The following is a 17,824-nucleotide window of genomic DNA, read 5'->3' as shown; positions in this document are numbered from 1 at the left end:
TCTGAAGTGGTTACAAACATACTTTATGGAAATTAGATTGTATTGTTGGAAACAAGCCTTTAGGAATTTAAGTAGTAATAAGACTTGTTTGTAGTATTCCAATTAGCATCATTTAAAAATAGGCAGAGGAAAATGGAATAAATTCAGCAGAGTTACAACAAAAAGCACTGAAATCCATTTGGTTTCTTCAAATATTTCACATTTAAAGGGTTTAAAATAAGCAGATAGTGTTGTACTTGTAGACAAAATAAATAAATAGACAAAATAAATAAAAACAGGATCAGTGGATAGAAAATTTCAAAAAGGAGAATTGGATTTATTAAATAAGTTATTTTATATTGACGAAAGGTGTCTACATTAGAAAAAGTGACATCAGTGACAATACTAAGTTTTCTGAACAGTCAGTAAATTAAGATTAGTCTGAATAAGACCTAGATATGTCTAAAGACCTTAAAACATTTGATGTAAAATTTGGCTAGTCAGCAAGATGGCTGACTAAAAGCCCTTAGTACTCATCTTCCCCACAAATGCAACCTAAACTACAAATAGGCAACTACATTTTGATGCAAATAACTAAAGGAGAGTGGAGGAATACATCAAAGAAGTAGCAGAAGCCGTGTAGGCCACAGAAACCCAGGAGAACCTCATAGAGAATGGAGAAAAAAAAAAAAAAAGAGAGGAAAAAAAATCACCTGGCCTGGCCTCCATCACCCTACTCCCCAGACAGGATAAGCTCTGAGCCAGAAACTGCTTCTCCCAGCAGGAAGAAAGTAACTAAGAAGATTCCCAACAGGTCCATCAACAGCTTAGACAGCTAAATTCCTCACCTCTAGGACTCCTGCAGTCCTCAGAGGTGCTAAGCCCAGCTGGGGGAGCTGTCTGAAATTCAGAGCTATGGTCTCCCCAGAAAAGGAGCTCACAGGATGCTCCAGCTCCTGTGGCCTGCATGGATGTAATGCTATGTCATTCTGGAACTGAAACCACTATTGGAGTTTATCCTCCTCTAAGAGTGAGTGGCCACAGCATCTTTCCATCCTTGAGGATTAGCTACTGCAGAACCACCCTTGACCAGTGGCTCCATCTCCCGGAGTTGGACTGCTGTACCATGTACCTTTCCCAGTCGCTGCTGAGCCCTGTCCTTGGGGTTCCAAGCTAAAGCTGTGCACTCCATCCTGGGGAAACAGTGCCTTGGTAAGGCCACCCCACCTACCACCCTCAGATACAGCTGCACCCTGCACCTTAGAGCCTAAGCTCTACACACTGATTCCCCAGGAAATGGTGCCTTGGTGAAATCGCTTTATCTACCCCTCCAGTCATTATTGCTCCCTGGCCCCACAACCAAAGCTGAAGCAGCACTCTGCATCCCAGGAAAATGGTGCTTGTCCGTCCAAAGGAGCCATACCTCCCTGTACCTGAACTCAAGTGGTAAACCTGCCTCTCGAGGAAACAGTACCTTGGATGCCCAGAGGATTCATGCATCCCCTGAATTCCAAGCCTAAGTTGAAGCAGTGGCCCGTCTCCTGTGAAACAGTGTCTTGGCCATCCAGATTGACCACCCAACCCATACCTAAGCTTAAATGCCATTATGCCCGCTCAGAGCAGACACACTGCCCACAACACCAGGCTTCAGCTGAAGCAATTCATTGCCTCTAGGGGAATCATTGCCTTGGCTAAGCCAAGGAACTGCACATCCCTAGGCTGACTGGCTTCTGACCACGTGTGCCAGAGAAGCAGAGCAGTGGCTGAGCTAAGACACTCAACTCTATAGGCCAGACAGTTCCAGTACTCTGCGTCGCTGGAGCTGGACTATCCCCCAAGGGTCTGAGTTGTTAAGACACCTTCTTCCACAGGGAGTAGAGTCATTACTGTGTTGTTCCCTGCCCCTCAAAAAAGCCAAACAATAGCTGTATTCAGCCATTCTGGGGTCTTTGCTACTGCTGCTTTGTCCTCACGGTCTGGCATAGTGCAGTGTTCCACAGTCCCAGGGTCCGGAGTTGCCACCACACAATACCTCTGAGACACAAGGTGCCACTGAGCTCTTTTGACTCTGGGTCCCAACTACAGCCAACTCTGCTACTCAGGTGCAAACCTCCATGTTGGGGTCCGTGCCGGGGGTGGTGGAGAATGAAAGAACACACAAAAGACAAAGACACACAGAGAACATGGCGGCCGCGCTCAGAGCCTCTGCCTCACTTTATTTATACTCCATAAACCCCACGTCAGCAGAAAGAATGCAATGCAAAACAAACTTTCTTTTCCCAGATGTAACCTTCTACTCAGTTCTTTGTTTCTATGCTCTTCCTTATCTGCCCGCCTTCTTGGCGCCTACAGGAGTTCATTAAAAGTTCAATTGGGGCGGGCGCGGTGGCTCAAGCCTGTAATCCCAGCACTTTGGGAGGCCGAGATGGGCGGATCACGAGGTCAGGAGATCGAGACCATCCTGGCTAACACGGTGAAACCCCGTCTCTACTAAGAAATACAAAAAAAAATAGCCGGGCGAGGTGGCAGCGCCTGTAGTCCCAGCTACTTGGGAGGCTGAGGCCGGAGAATGGCGTGAACCCGGGAGGCGGAGCTTGCAGTGAGCTGAGATCCGGCCACTGCACTCCAGCCTGGGCTACAGAGTGAGACTCCGTCTCAAAAAAAAAAAAAAAAAAAAAAAAAAGTTCAATTGGAGATACTGTCCTTGAGCCCTATCTATTCTCAGCATACTGTTTTCAAAGGCCCCTGCATTTCCCCTCCCCCTTTTTTTTTTGTTTTGCCTCAATCCTAAAAAGGTAGCCCATATTTGTTCTTGTGTTTTCTTTTGTGTTTGGAGGCGACGGAGGGAGCATCGAATCACCAAAAGAAGTAGACCCAATCCAAGTGCCCAAAGCAATATACTTCCAGAGATTGTAGAAATCCATGTCTTCATCTGGGTCCATGGGTTAAAGGCAGCAAGGCGCTGACCCAGCTCCTGAAGGGTTACAGTTCCGGACAACACATGTAATTGTTGTCGAAATGCTTCGGAAATGTTCTGAGTGAGCTCTTGGATGTCCAAACTAATATTTTTATGGCCTATTAATAAGTTTTGGATTACGGTCCAATATTGAGAGATGTTAAAAAGCACAGGCGTTACACAAAATTGAGTGGCGTTCCAATCACATTGTAATGTTATCCGAGTACTGAGGACAGTGAGCTGATCTCCAAGCCATGTCAATGCTTGTTCCATGTTGTCCAATCTTTCAGCAAGTTGAGAATCAATGTTTCGTTGTTGAAGCCATAACCGGTGAGATTGTTCGTGCCATTGCTGCACAAATTCAGCATTTTGTATGCTTTGATGAAGAGCGAGCCCTGCTATGGCCGCAATGGAGACGATGGCGACAAGGCTCATCACCTAGGCAATTATAAGTCCAAGGGCACAGAGGGTTCGCTGGAGAGAAGTCCAAATATAAGTCTCAAGAGGTGATGCCCCCCACGGTCGCGTAAGGTTAACAGGTAGCCAAATTTCCTTACGAGCCCTGAGGATATAAATATCCTCAGTAAAGTTGTGCCACCAGGAATGATTGAGGCAAGACAAAAATGTACACGTATCTGTACAATTAACAATCCCCGTATCATTATCCCATGTCAAATTCCCTGCTAATAATAGGTAGGGCTTACAGACACAAGCAATAATATATCAGGAGATATTTCGATATAACTGAATATGAAAGGAGTTATTCGGGTTAGAAAGATTAAGGGGCATATTCCCCACAAAAGTGCTAAAGGCATCGCCTGCAGCTAACAACTTCCAAAAATAACTCTGTACTTCAGGCCTCCTTCACGCCATACCAAGGTTTCATTACTGTTAGCAGCAATACTTTTATTTACCCAGTGTCATTTCAAAGGTATGTGACTAAATTTTGTTTGAAAATCACTGTGCACACTTCAATCAGTTATTTGCATCCCATTGTATTCTAATAAAATCCGGGGTTTAGTTCCCCGACATTGTTGTCACTCCAGCACCTCAATATTAGGAGAAACCTCTAGAATAGGACAAAAAAGTAAAGAACTAGGAATAGTTTAATTACTATATACAGTATGATTATATTAAAAACTTCTAGTTACAATAATAACAGTATTAGCAGCCACATGACTATGATTATAACGAACAGCCCAGGCTTCATGAGATCTTCGGAGACAATGAGAACTATTTCCCATACATATTGGAACTCCTTCCACTCCAAATTGATATGTGTTGTTTATAATTCCCGTTTCCCATTCTATATTGTCCTTGTCTATATAGGGGGACGGCATCCAAGTAGTGTCATTGGTGAAAACCTTAATTTCCGCCTCCCCCCAGGCGACTCCCTGATACAAGGGTGGAAAGGGAATATAAGTGCAATATTCATACAAAGCCTCACTAAGAGAAATAAGTCCCCCGCCGAGGCACATCCAACAAAGGAAGAAATGCATGCTGAATCCAGTTTTCTTTTCAACAGGGTTTCAATCATCTTGTAGGAAACCACTCAGGTCCGCTCCCTGTAAGGACAAGAGCATAGCCCCATCCCTGTTTTAGAACTTGCTCTTGAACATACTTACCTTCTTCATTAGGATACCAAACCTTTAAACTGTCAGCGGGGACTATCACCGAGGGAGGTGAGGAAAGATGGGTTACGGCAGCAGAATCTTGCAATTGTCTCCATTGATTCAAAAAAATTAAGGTAAAAAGAACCTTCAAAATCTGGTTTCTAAATCTGGTTTCTGGGGGGCTAATTTCACCCTTTTTGTTTTGTTTTAATAGTTAAGTTTTTAAAGTTAAATTTGCACGCTCAATGATGGCTTGACCTTGACTGTTGCCCGGGATACTGGTGATATGTTGAATATTGTATTGCTGTAAGAAAACTTGTAATTTATGAGAGACATAAGCAGGGGCATTATCAGTTTTAAGTATAAGAGGAATGCCCATGATGGTGAAACAAACTAAGAGATGAGTAATAACAGAAATGAGAAAAGGTATCAATGGTATGATGAACATTTTAATCGTCCAAAAGAAGGGACATCTCGTGGATTAACCCCAGGATGGAAGGATGGAATCCTCAAAGGAGCACAGGAAGGACAAGCTCGAATAAGAGAACGAGTTTGTTTATGAGTTAAATGAAACCATCGTTGAAAGCCAGAACTATTAGTGTGATGTAGAGTATATTTTTGTTCTGCAGCATGTAGGTGGCCGATTAAAAGCAAATCAATCTGAGTATTACCATGAACTAATGGTCCAGAAAGTTGAGAATGAGAACGAAGATGAGTGATGAATAAAGGAGCTCGACGTTGGCTCAAAGTAAAGGATAACAAAGAAAAGAATTTCTGAAGAGAAGAAGTAGCACAAAGAGGTAAAGTGGCCTGAGAAATATAAGTAACATAAACGGCATATTGAGAATCACTAACAATGTTACAACCAGTAGTAGGGAAATCAAGTAAGACCATGAGAATAGCAAACAATTCTCCCTATTGCACCCAGGGATAAGGATAAACTGTAACTCAAGATTGATGAAGCTTCTTGCCAAGAATCAGAAGTTGCAAGAAGATAGTGATCTGACTATGAGTGAAATGAGAGATAATTAAGGAAGGATCTCCTCCCCAAAGTTGTCGACAGTGATGCCGTCCTTTGATGATCAGTTCAGCTAAACGATCGATATAAGTAGCCAAGCGTTTAGATATTTTATTGGACAAAAAGATCCATTTTAGTGGTCGACTAGTTTGATGAATCATTCCTGTGGGAGAAGGTAAAGTATGAAATAAACAAAAGGAAGGGCCTTTTGAAGTTGCTCTTCAACAAGCTGGAGTTCCTGTAAAGCCAAAGGAGTTAAATGGCGTGAGTTGTCCAAGTGACTGTCTCCTTCTAGAATAGAAAAAAGATGTTATAACTGATATGTTGGTATTCCTAAAACAGGACGCATCCAATTAATGTCTCCTAGAAGCTTTTGAAAATCATTTAATGTTTTTAAATGATCACGTCGAATTTGAATTTTTTGGGGTCGAATATTTTGTGCCCCCAAGGTATAACCTAAATATTGAATAAGAAAATCCAGTTAAATTTTTTCTGTGGCAATATTAAGTGAGTAGAAAGAAAGCTGAGTTTGTAATGATACAAAAGCGTCTTGCTGCTTTTCACTGGTTTTAACTTTGTGGGATAAGGGCAGGATTAGGAAGACCAGACTGTAAACTTTCCCTAGGTTTAATGTAAACTTTTATAGTTTTAAGACAAGACAAAGACGGGAATTCCATGCAGAAATACGTGGCTTTATATTCCTCTCGGCCATTTGTTTTTTGACTTACTCTTTTAGAGTCCTAAGTATTTCTTTAAATAATGGTCACTGTTTCACCTAAATAGGAGTGGTGGCTATGAGTTTAAAGAATTGTAGCTCATTTTGAACATCATATTTTTGGCAGCTGAGGGAATATGAGGAATGTTTAAAAAAGCAGCAAATTGTTGTGAAAGATCTTGTTCCCAAAAATTAATATTGATAGGAACAATATAAAAATCAAAAAAAACACTTGACCTTGTTGACCTTTAGGACTGACACAGGTTAAAGGTTCTACGTCTTGATAAATCACAGAAGCAGCACCCAAGCCAGTGAGTATAACTGAAACTTATCTTTTTTCCCATTGTATAGGCCACTAATTTAAACAAATAATAGACATATTCACCCCCGTATCAATTAACTATTTTAAAACTATCCCATTAATGTGCAATGAACATAAGGGCTTTTGATTAGAAACTAAAGTTTCCCAAAAAACAGTTTTTTCTGTGCTACGAAACCCTCTCTATTGAGAATACGTTCCCTTGCCTCTAGGCATATAAATTGTGAAACTTGTACCAAAATAAAAATTTTATTAGTAATATCATGTCCTTTTGGCAAAGGGCCACACACTCTAATAGCTAATTTATATACTCCTCTATTAGGAGACAAAGTATAAGGCTGAGTAATAGCTAAGTCAGCAGTGGCGCTCTGCTTAGTTGCCGCATAAAGCTGAGAAATTGGGGTAAGGTGTGGGATCCTTAAGGAGGACTTGAATTTATCCCTTAATGTTGTAGGCCATTGCTCACTGAATATTGTAGTAGACTTGTATTGTAATTGTTGGGGCCCCAAGCCTGTGGGCCCCGGCTCCCGTTTCCCAGGAGAGGAGACAGTAAATTTCCACTTTTATCAGTTTTGGAATGACATTTATTTGTCCAATGTCGACCTTTACCACAATATTTGTACACCTCTGAAGGCAGCTTTCTGCCTTAAGGGATAAAAGTGTTCAATTTTTAAGACATTCTTTTTTGAAGTGTCTAGGTTTACCACACTGAAAGCAAACACCTTGTTTGTTATTTCCTTTTAAGGCTTTAGACAAAGCTCCAGCAAATAATTGAGCATTATAAATAGCCCCTCCAACACTAACACAAGTTTTAATATATTTATCTAAATTGGCCCCATTGGCCTTTAACGATTTTAACAATTTTTAACAGTCAGCATAAGCATTTTTAAAAGACAATGTTTGTAACAAAATTTTTGAAGCAAGGCCAGCACCCACAATTTGAAGACAGCATCCTGAAGACGGGCTACGAAATCTGGATATAGTTCATTTGTGCCCTGTAAAATCTTCACAGAGGAAAGGGAACATTTTCCTGTTATCTCTACCTTATTTCAGGCCCTTAAAAACAAAGTCTTGATTTGAGTAAGGGCAACATCATCTAAACCAGCCTGAGCATTAAGAGTAGCATATTGGCCCGTGCCTGTGAGTTGTTCCTCAGTGGGTCCAGGGGGATCACACATAATATTTTTCCTAGCCTATACATGTGCCTTGTTCATTTACCAGCTGTGCAATTGTAACCACTGAGAACGATCAAGAAAAGCCTTCCCCAAAGTCTTCCAGTCTATAGGAATTATCAAATTTTCTGATGAAAAATATCAAGAAGACCAAGGATAAAAGGAGATTGAGGTCCATAGTTAGAAATGGCAGCTTTCATTTCTTTTTAAAAATTTAATTTGTAAGGCATTAAATTGGACATTATTGCCACCATTTGAAAACTGAGCATTAGGAGCAAAAGAAGCACAAATAGTTGGAAACAGATCCAGCTCCTTAAATTTTTTTTTTTAATTAACAGTATATATAATATATAATAATACTCATATCCCCAAATATAAATAATCTCAACATATTAATAAGAAAAGGCAAATAACCCAACCAAAAGTAGCAGAACAAGGAAATGACAATAAACCTATATGTCTAACATCATTACTCACTAGGAAATATGTATATTAATACCAAATTGAGAATCATTACATACATAATACAATGGTTAAAATTTAAAAACACAGAAAATATCACGAGGTAGTTAATGTGTTAAGCAGCTCGAATACTCAACTTCTGTTTGGAGTGTAAATTGGTGGAACCTATGCACCCCTATAACATAACAATTTCCTAGCTGAGGTCATTAATACTATATTAATATTAATAGTTAATATTAATGTGCTTATTTATTAACTATTGAAATACTCATAATATTTTAACAAACAACAAGATATACATATACACTGGTTTTGACATATTAAACAGGTGTTTAGTATGAATTTAAAGTATGTCTGATGTGAACAGGGCTTCAACTTTGCCAAACAAAGGTAAAGATAAGAAGCCGGGGGGTTGGAGGTACTGGAAAATCCTCTTTTAACAGGGCAGAAGGAAAAGAAACAGGGAAAGCTCACAAAGGTGAATTAGAAGAATGTATCTGTAATATTTGTTGAAGCATTTCCATAATACACTGCATGTCAGAATTTCCCTTAGAAGAAGGAAGAGCTGGCTTTTTCTCTTCTCCCCCTTTTGCTACCCCCACCATCCTCTGTTATTCTGGCACAAATGGGCTCCATTTCAGATTTATTTATTTATTTATTTATTTATTTATTTCCAAATCCTCAGATACCTTTCCTCCTGTGGCTACATTACCACACTCTGAATCAGTCTCAAGTAACTCTAATGTCTGAGTGATAGAGTCACACAAGGTCCACAATTTTAGAGGCATAATATCCCCTAACTGGAGAGCTCTAAGCAGAGATTTTACTACCTGTAACCATTCTCTGCGATTCAGCTACACTTTAGTCTGATACTGAAACCAGTAACAATGTTGTTCAACATGGGCAAACAATCACTTCAAAGTCTTTTTCTTTCACTTCCACTCCTATAGACAGCAACAGTCCTTGAAACAGCCGTAAATATTCTGAGGCCAGAGAGATGGAATTCCCCATAATGAAAGCTTAAGAAGGTTCCCCTTAACAATATCTGGGCCTTACCTGCCCCCTAGGGGGTTCCCCTTCTTGTTCTCCCCTACTCACCCGTGCTGACCCTGCTCGCTGCGCCACTTGTTGGGGTCCGTGCCGGGGGTGGTGGAGAATGAAAGAACACACAAAAGACAAAGACACACAGAGAACATGGCGGCCGCATTCAGAGCCTCCGCCTCACTTTATTTATACTCCATAAACCCCACGTCAGCAGAAAGAATGCAATGCAAAACAAACTTTCTTTTCCCAGATGTAACCTTCTACTCAGTTCCTTGTTTCTATGCTCTTACTTATCTGCCTGCCTTCTTGGCGCCTACGGGAGTTCATTAAAAGTTCAATTGGAGATACTGTCCTTGAGCCCTATCTATTTTCAGCATACTGTTTTCAAAGGCCCCTGCTCCTCCAGAGCACCCTTTCTTCCTCAGAGCTGTTCCAGTGCTGTACCCCTGCCTCCCAGTATCAGAGTCATAGCTAGGACTTAGCCCCTGCTGACAAAGCTGCTAAGGATTGTGTCAGTATTACAGGTCCTGGCTCTGTAAATAATTCACATCCAACCCTGCCACAAACAGTGAACCTGAACCCCAAGGCCAAGATGCCAAAATTAATTTACCACAGACTGAGCTGAGGACCTCAGCTTTACACCCACTATAAACACTTGTACCTGGAACCAGAGCCGCTACAATTGCTTATAGGCCATGTCAGACCCAACATAAAGTGGGAACCTCTTGGCTAAGTATCAGCATTGTGTGTAAAATAAGAATAAGAGGACCCTTAAATCCCTTGCAAACAAGAACCCTAGCAACCTAAACTTACCCTGTCAATATAAAAAACTTCTACAGCCTAGGCCACTAATTAACCCACAGTCATAGTTGACATTGCTGCTGAAGAAGCTACACAGAGACTATCACTGTATCTCTTGGAACCACAGTCACCACACTCTTCCCAAACGGCAATTAAGACCAATAGACAGGTGAAAGTTTTTATCTATAGAGCCATTCTATAAAGTTTAGAAGAGGTGATTGTTCCACCAGATGCACAGGCGTTACCATAGGACCCAAGAAACACGAGCAAGCAAGGATAATGGCAACACCAAGGGAACACAATAATTCTACATAAACAAACACCCCTAAAAAAAGAATTATGCAAATTGCAGGAAAAGGAATTCAAAATAATGATCTTAAAGAAACTCAGTAAAATACAAGGAAATACAGATAGGCAATTTAATAAAATCAGTAAGGCAATTCATGATCTGAATGGAAATTTTACCAAAGAGATATAATGAAAAGAACCAAGAATAATTCAATTAATGAAATTAAAAATGATCAAGATATTCATCAGAGTAGATGAAGAAGAAGAAGTAATTTCTGAATTTGAGGCCAGGTCTTTTGAAAGAATCCAGGAACACACACACACGCGCGCATGCGCGCACATGCAGAAAAGACCACAGAACATAAGGGACATAATTAAGCCCATGCATTTTTACATTATGGAAGTTTTAGAAGGAAAAGCAATTGGAAAAGGCACAGACAACCTGCCTAATAAAGTAATAGCTGAAGACTTCTTATGTCTTGGGAGAGCTACAGATGTCCAGACCAAGGAAACTCAAAGGTTCCTAAATAGATATAACCCAAAAAGGTGCTCTGAGGTATGTTATATTAAAATTTTCAGAAGTAAAAGAAAAAGAGAGAACTCTAAAAGGAACAGGATAAAAGCATCAAGTAACATTTCAAGGAACCCCCATTACACTAACAGCAGAATTCTCAACAGAAGCCTTATAGGCCATGAGAGAATAGGATGTATTTAAGAAGCAGAAAGAAAAACTGTCTGACAACATTACTATGGACAGTAAAACCAAATTTCAGAAATGAGAGAGAAATAAAGTATTTCCCAGACTAGCAAAACCTGAGGGAATTCACCACCACTAGACTGACTGTACCAGAAATATTTAAGAGGGGCCTACATCTGGCAACAAAAAGACAGTAACTGCTACCATAAAGACATGAAATAGCATAAAACTCACAGGGGAAGGATAAATACACATTAGAAAGAGAAAGGAATCAAACTTCATCACTACAAAACCCTACCAAACTACAAAGATAAGCAATAAGAGAGGAAGAAAGAAATAATCATATATGAAACAAGCAGAAAACAATGAACAAAATGACAGGATTAAGTCCTCACCTGCCATAACCTTGATTGTAAATGAATTAAATTCCCCAATTGAAAGTTATAGGTTGGACATGGTGCCTCATGCCTGTAATCCCAGTATGGGCAATTTAGTGAGACTTCCTCTCTACAAATAATTTTTAAAAATCAAACATATTGGTACACATCTATAATGTGAACTATTAAGGAGACTAAGGTGTGAAGATGGCTCGAGCTCAGGAGTTCAAGTTTACAGCGAGCTATGATCATGCCACTGCATTCCAGACTAGGTGACAGAGCAAGGTTCTATCTCTTTTAAAAAAGGAAAACAATCAAAGTAAGTAATAAAATGTGTAGACCGACTAACTCAATGAAAAATAAGATCCAACTATACACTGACTATGAAATATACTTTACATGTAAAGACACAATAGACTAAAAATGAAAAGATGAAATAAGTTATTTCACATAAAGAAAACCAACAGCAAGCAGGAATGGTTATACTTATATCAGATAAAACAAACTTTAAAACAAAACGTATAAAAAGGGACAAATAATATGAATATATAATGATAAAGGTGTCAATTGAGAATTGATTAATTATAAATATATACACCCAATTCCTGAACACCTAGATATATAAATAAAATAATATTAGATCTAAAGCAAGAGAGAGACTTCAATACAATAATAGTTGGGAACTTCAACACCCAACCCTCCGCATTGGACAGATTATCCAGACAGAAAATGAAGAAAAGAAAATCATTGGATTTAAACTGCACTATAGGCCAAACTGACCTAACAGACATGTAAAGAACCTTTCATCCAACAGCTGCAGAATACATGTTCTTATCACTGCATAAAACATTCTTCAGCATTGACCATATATAAAGCCACAAAACAAGTTTCCAACAAATGTCTTAAAAATCAAAATCATGTTATGTAAAACGGAATAAAACTAGAAGTCAGTAACAAGAGGAACATTTAAAGCTGCACAAATACATAAAAATTAAACAGTATTCTTCCGATGGCTTCCACTGAGTAATTCCATCAAAGTGTTAAGGAAAATTGAGAGGACTGGTTGCTTAGGCTGACTGTGACGACTCATGCCTGTAATCCCAGCATTCTGGGGAGACCAAGGCAGACAGACCACTTGAGGCCAGGAGTTTGAGACCAGCCTGGCAAACATAGTAAAACCCATGTTTCTAAATTAATTAATTAAATTGAAAGCCAATTTTTCTCAAACTATTCAAAAAATTGAAATGATAAAATTATCTCAAATTCATTCTATGAAGCCAGCATTATCTTGATACCAAAACTAGATAAGGTCACAACACAAAAAAGAAAACTATAGGCCAATATCTCTGATAAATAGATGCAAAACTCCTAAACAAAATACTAGCCAACCAAATGCAGTAGTACATCAAAAAGATTATACACCATAATCAAGTGGGATTCATCTCAGGAATGCAAGGAGAATCCAACATATGCAAATAAACACACATAATATATCAACAGAATTAAGTTAAAAACCATATTATTATCTTAATAGATGCAGAAAAAGCATTTGATAAATTTCAACAATGCTTCGTGATAAGAACTCTCAACAAATTAGGTGCAGGCAGAAGGAACATAACTCAATGATAAAGGCCACATTTGACAAACTAACAACTAATATTATACTGAATGCAAAAAAGCTGAAAGCTTTTTCTCTAAGAACTAGAATAGGATAAAAATGCCCACTCTTCCCACTCTTATTAGACATAGTGCTTGCAATTCTCGTCAGAGCAGTTAGGAAAGAGAACAAAATAAAGGGAATTCAAATTGGAAAAGAGAGAGCCAAATTGTCCTTGTTTGCAAATGACATAATCTTATGTATTAAAAAACCTAAAGACTTCATAGAAAAACTCCTAGAACTAATAAATTCTGTAAACTTGCAGAATACAGTATCAACATAGAGAAGTCATTCATATTTCCATACACCAACATCAAACAGCATTAAAAGAATAACAAAAGCAACCCCAATAACAGTAGCTATAAAAGGTATCAGGGAATAAATTTAAGCAAGGAGATAAAAGATCTCTACATGAAAAACTGTAAAACACTGATGATATAAATTTTAAAAGACACTAACAAATGGAAAGGCATTTTATGTGATTCGTGGGTTACTAGAATTAATATTGTTAAAGTGACCATATTACCCAAAACAATCTACAGATTGAATGCAGTCCCTATCAAGATACCAATGACATGCTCACAGAAATAGAAACAATACTCATAAAATTTGTATGGGACCATTAAAGCTCTTGACTAACCAAAGCAAACTAAACAAAAAGAGCAAAACTGGAGGCATCACATTACCCGACTTCAAAATGTACTGCAAAGCTATGGTTAAAAACAGCATAGTACTGACATAAAAACAGACATAGATCAGTGGAACAGAAAAAAGAAATCCAGATACAAATCCATATATTTACAACCAATTTATTTTCAACAAAGGCAACATAAACATTCATTAGGGGAAGGACAACCTCTTCAATAAATGGTGTTGGGAAAACTGGACATCCATCTGCGGAAGAATGGCATTATGCCCCTATCTCTTATTATATACAAAAATCAACTCAAAATACATTAGAGACCTAAGTATAAGACCAAAGACTACTAAACTACTAAAAACAACTTAGGAGAAACACTGGAGGACATTGGTCTGGGCAAAGATTTTACAGAAAATATTTCAAAAGCATAGGGAACAAAAACAAAAAGTGATAAGTGAAAATACACCTATAGACAAGGAACTCAAAATATAAAAGGAATGCAAATAACTTAATAGCAAAATATAATAATCTAATTATAAATGGACAAATGACCTGAATAGACATTTCAGAAACTGAGACATACAAATGGACAGTAAGTACATGAAAAATTGCTCAACATCACTAACTAATTATCAGGGAAATGCAAATTAAAAGCCCAATGGGATATCATCTAACCACGGTTAGAATGGCTATTACCAAAAAGAGAAAAAAATAACAAATGCTGGTAAAGATGTGGAGAGAGGGGCCCTTCTATACACTGCTGGTAAAAGTAAAAATTAGTATAGTAATTATGGAAAACCGCATAAAGATTCCTAAGAAAACTAAAAATAAAACTACCTTATGATTCAGTAATACCACCACTGGGTATATATCAAAAGAAAAGGCAATCAGAATGTCAAAGCCATATCTGTATCCTCATGTTTATTGCAGCACTTTTCACAGTAGTCAAGATATGGTATCAACCTAAGTGCCTATCAACAGGTAAATGGATAAAGAAACTGTGGTATATATACGCAATTCAGCTATATAAGAATGAAATCCTGTCATTTGCAGCAATATGGATGAGCCTGGAGGACATTACGTTAAGTGAAATAAACCAAACTCAGAAAGGTAAATATTGCATGTTCTCAGTCATATGTGGAAACTACAAAATGTTGACTTCACAGAAGCAGAGTTGAAGTAAGGTGGCCACTCAAGGGAATCAAGTATAGAAATGCAATGTGACATTACAGCAAAGGAACAAATATTTGGTGAAATTCAATAATGACTACTAGATACAGTTTTGGTAAATATCATGATAAGTTTGTGAGAGCATAAATAATTTAGCAACAAGAAAAAATTGAACACACTATAAAATACATGTTAAAAAAAAACAAAAAAAAAAGTCCATGCTTGATACTTACGTATGCTCAAAGTGAATAAGAAAAGAATACGTTAAAATGATAATGGAAATGCAGCTGTTCTCTATTTTTTCTCTTTTCTTTCACTTGTATAACTGTCTGTTTTTAATGAGATGCTTTGCTATTTTTTTTAATGGAATTACTCTTTTCAGTAGCTTGCTATTTCCCCTGAAAGAGAAGTATAAAAGGTATAATCAAGACTACAGAAGAGTTATAATAGAAGGAAATAAAAAGATGAGATAAGAGATTGAAAAATGGATAACATTTTTCAAATGCTGTGATTTCCCTTTAAATGGCATAGAGGAAAAAAAAAATGAAACCAACGGTTTAGTTTAAAGGCTTAAATATGCCTGGGGTAGTGTTTACTTTTGTGTGAGCATCACTCAAAATACTCTATAGTAAGTGGTGTGTTTCTGCTAAGAGAAGCTTTGCTTTAGGGGTTTAATGTGAAAAGAATAAAGAATGAGAACCATTTCAAGATTAATTAAAAAATAGACTAATAGTAAAGAAATTTATTTAGAAGTAGGTACAAAATTATGTAATTATTCTCAAAATAAAGTTCTCATTATACATACATTTTTATGGAATAAAAAAGGACGTGAGAAAAAGAGCAAAAAAAAAATCTCTTCATTTTTGTTTATTGTCCTTAACAGTGACTCAAATTAACTCTAGATAACCTTGGTAGATACGGTCACATTTTGACATCTACAGTTAATTTTAATTTACCCTTAATTTACATTTTAAACTTTAAATAGCTAGCTCAGGATTCCATATGTTTGTCTAAAGAGTTTTAGTCTTATATGATAAATTAAAATTTTTAACACAAAAATATATTTGAAAATTCAAAATTTCAGATGATTTTGAAAGAAAAAGGTAAGATGACAGTGGTTATTAAAAACTTTATCTTAAATTTTAATAGTTTTCTCACTTGCGATATTTACTATGAATATCATATTCACTAACACACTTGATTTTACATTTCCACTTTATATCATATTTTTTCAAAAACTTAAGTTTACAACTGTTACACAAATGAATTCAATTACACTTTACATAAACATAATTTTAGTGATTTTTAAAGTGGTCTTTAATAATCTTTAGTAAATTATTGATTTCTTAAAATAACACTTTAGTAATTTTTACCTATGCAAACATCTTGCAATAGCTATAGGATTATATGCAATAAGATATAAAAATCAAATTAAAATATTCTATTATTTACTTCTCTATTATGATTGGACAAATTTTATTAAAAAACAATACTGAATCTGGGAATGAAGTATATTTTCACCCAAGGAAATAAGATTTATTTTTGTCTTTATTATTGAACAATTTGAGAGGAAAACAACTTAAATACATTTAATAATTATCTTAATATTAGCCATTTTATCCTCTTAAGTATTCAATATATAAAATTTCAATTTTTAAATGTTTAACATTACATATAATTTTGAGAAAGAAAGCAAAATTATACCTGCTTCCTCTTTCTTTTCAAGCTCTGTTTTGAAGTTTCTTTTCAGTTTTATTGAGATATGATTCACATACCATTTGATTTATCCATTCACAGTATATGATTCAATGTTTTTTGGTATATTCACAGATTTGTGGAACTAATCAGCAAAATATAATTTTAGAACACTTGTGTCCCTCCCCAAAGGAAAGCTTTGTACACCTTAACTATCACATAACATTTGTCCCTCCTCAAAGCTCTAAGCAATCACTCACATACTCTTTGTCACTATAAATGTGCCTACTCTGTACATTTTGTATAAGTGGAATTATACAACATGTGGCCTTTTGTAACTGACTAATTTCAATTAGCATATGATTTTCAAAGTTATTCTATGGTCAAACATCTATCAGTCCTTAATTTATTTTTATTATGAGTAATATTCCATTGAGAGGATAGATCATATTCAATTATCCATTCATAGATTGGTGGATATTTGAGTTATTTTCATTTTTGGGCTGTTATAAAGAATGCTACTATGAATATTTGTGTGTAAGTTTTTATGTGGTACCTGTCTTCATTTCTCTTGAATATACCTATGGGAAGGAACTACTATGTAATATGGTAACTATAAAATTTTCAAAGAACTGCTGAACAGATTTCCAAAGTTACTGATTTTGGATTGTCTTTTTATTAGTAAGTTGTACAAGTTATTTATATATCTAAATAACTCTCTTATCAAATATATGAATTTTAAATACTTTCTCCTATTCTGTGCATTGTTTTTCACTTTTTTGGTGGTGCTCCTTAAAGAACAGAATATTTTAATTTCGATACAGCCCAATTTATTGATCTATAGATCCATTTTAATTTAAAATATGTAATTGACAAAGATTGCTCTATATTTAAGGTACACAGTATGATTGTTTGATACCTATATACATTGTGTAATAATTACCATATAATTAATATAATTAGCACATTCGTTACCACTCATGGTAAACATCAGATCACTAGAACTTGTTCATCCTATAACTTAAACGTGTGTACCTATCCGTTTCTTTCAACCCTCAGACTTTGGCAATCACTGTTTTACTTTCTGGTTCTATAAATTTGACCTTTTTTACATTACATCTATAAGAAGATCATTCAGTATTTGCTTTTCTGTGTCTGACTTATTGCACTTAGCATAATGTCCTCAGGGTTCATCTATGGTGTTGCAAACGGCAGGATGTT

The 17,824-nt window shown here is 36.8% G+C and overlaps 1 long non-coding RNA gene across 2 annotated transcripts; it reads right to left on the bottom strand.

Moving 5' to 3' along the window:
- Positions 1–2,152: 2,152 nt before the first annotated feature.
- Positions 2,153–9,400, bottom strand: LOC141409767 (uncharacterized). Of its 2 annotated transcripts, none has more exons than XR_012431791.1 (2): positions 9,333–9,400; positions 2,153–5,857 (listed from the first exon to the last, which is right to left on the bottom strand). It is a non-coding gene; the product is annotated as an uncharacterized lncRNA (long non-coding RNA). The 2 variants fall into 2 exon arrangements; XR_012431790.1 differs by having other exon boundaries at positions 2,153–4,500.
- Positions 9,401–17,824: the final 8,424 nt, after the last annotated feature.

This window comes from Macaca fascicularis, chromosome 2 (assembly GCF_037993035.2).
Source record: "Macaca fascicularis isolate 582-1 chromosome 2, T2T-MFA8v1.1".
NCBI classification, from domain to species: domain Eukaryota; kingdom Metazoa; phylum Chordata; class Mammalia; order Primates; family Cercopithecidae; genus Macaca; species Macaca fascicularis.
The sequence above is the reverse complement of the archived record's forward strand: the minus strand, read 5'-3'. Positions and strand labels throughout refer to the sequence as shown.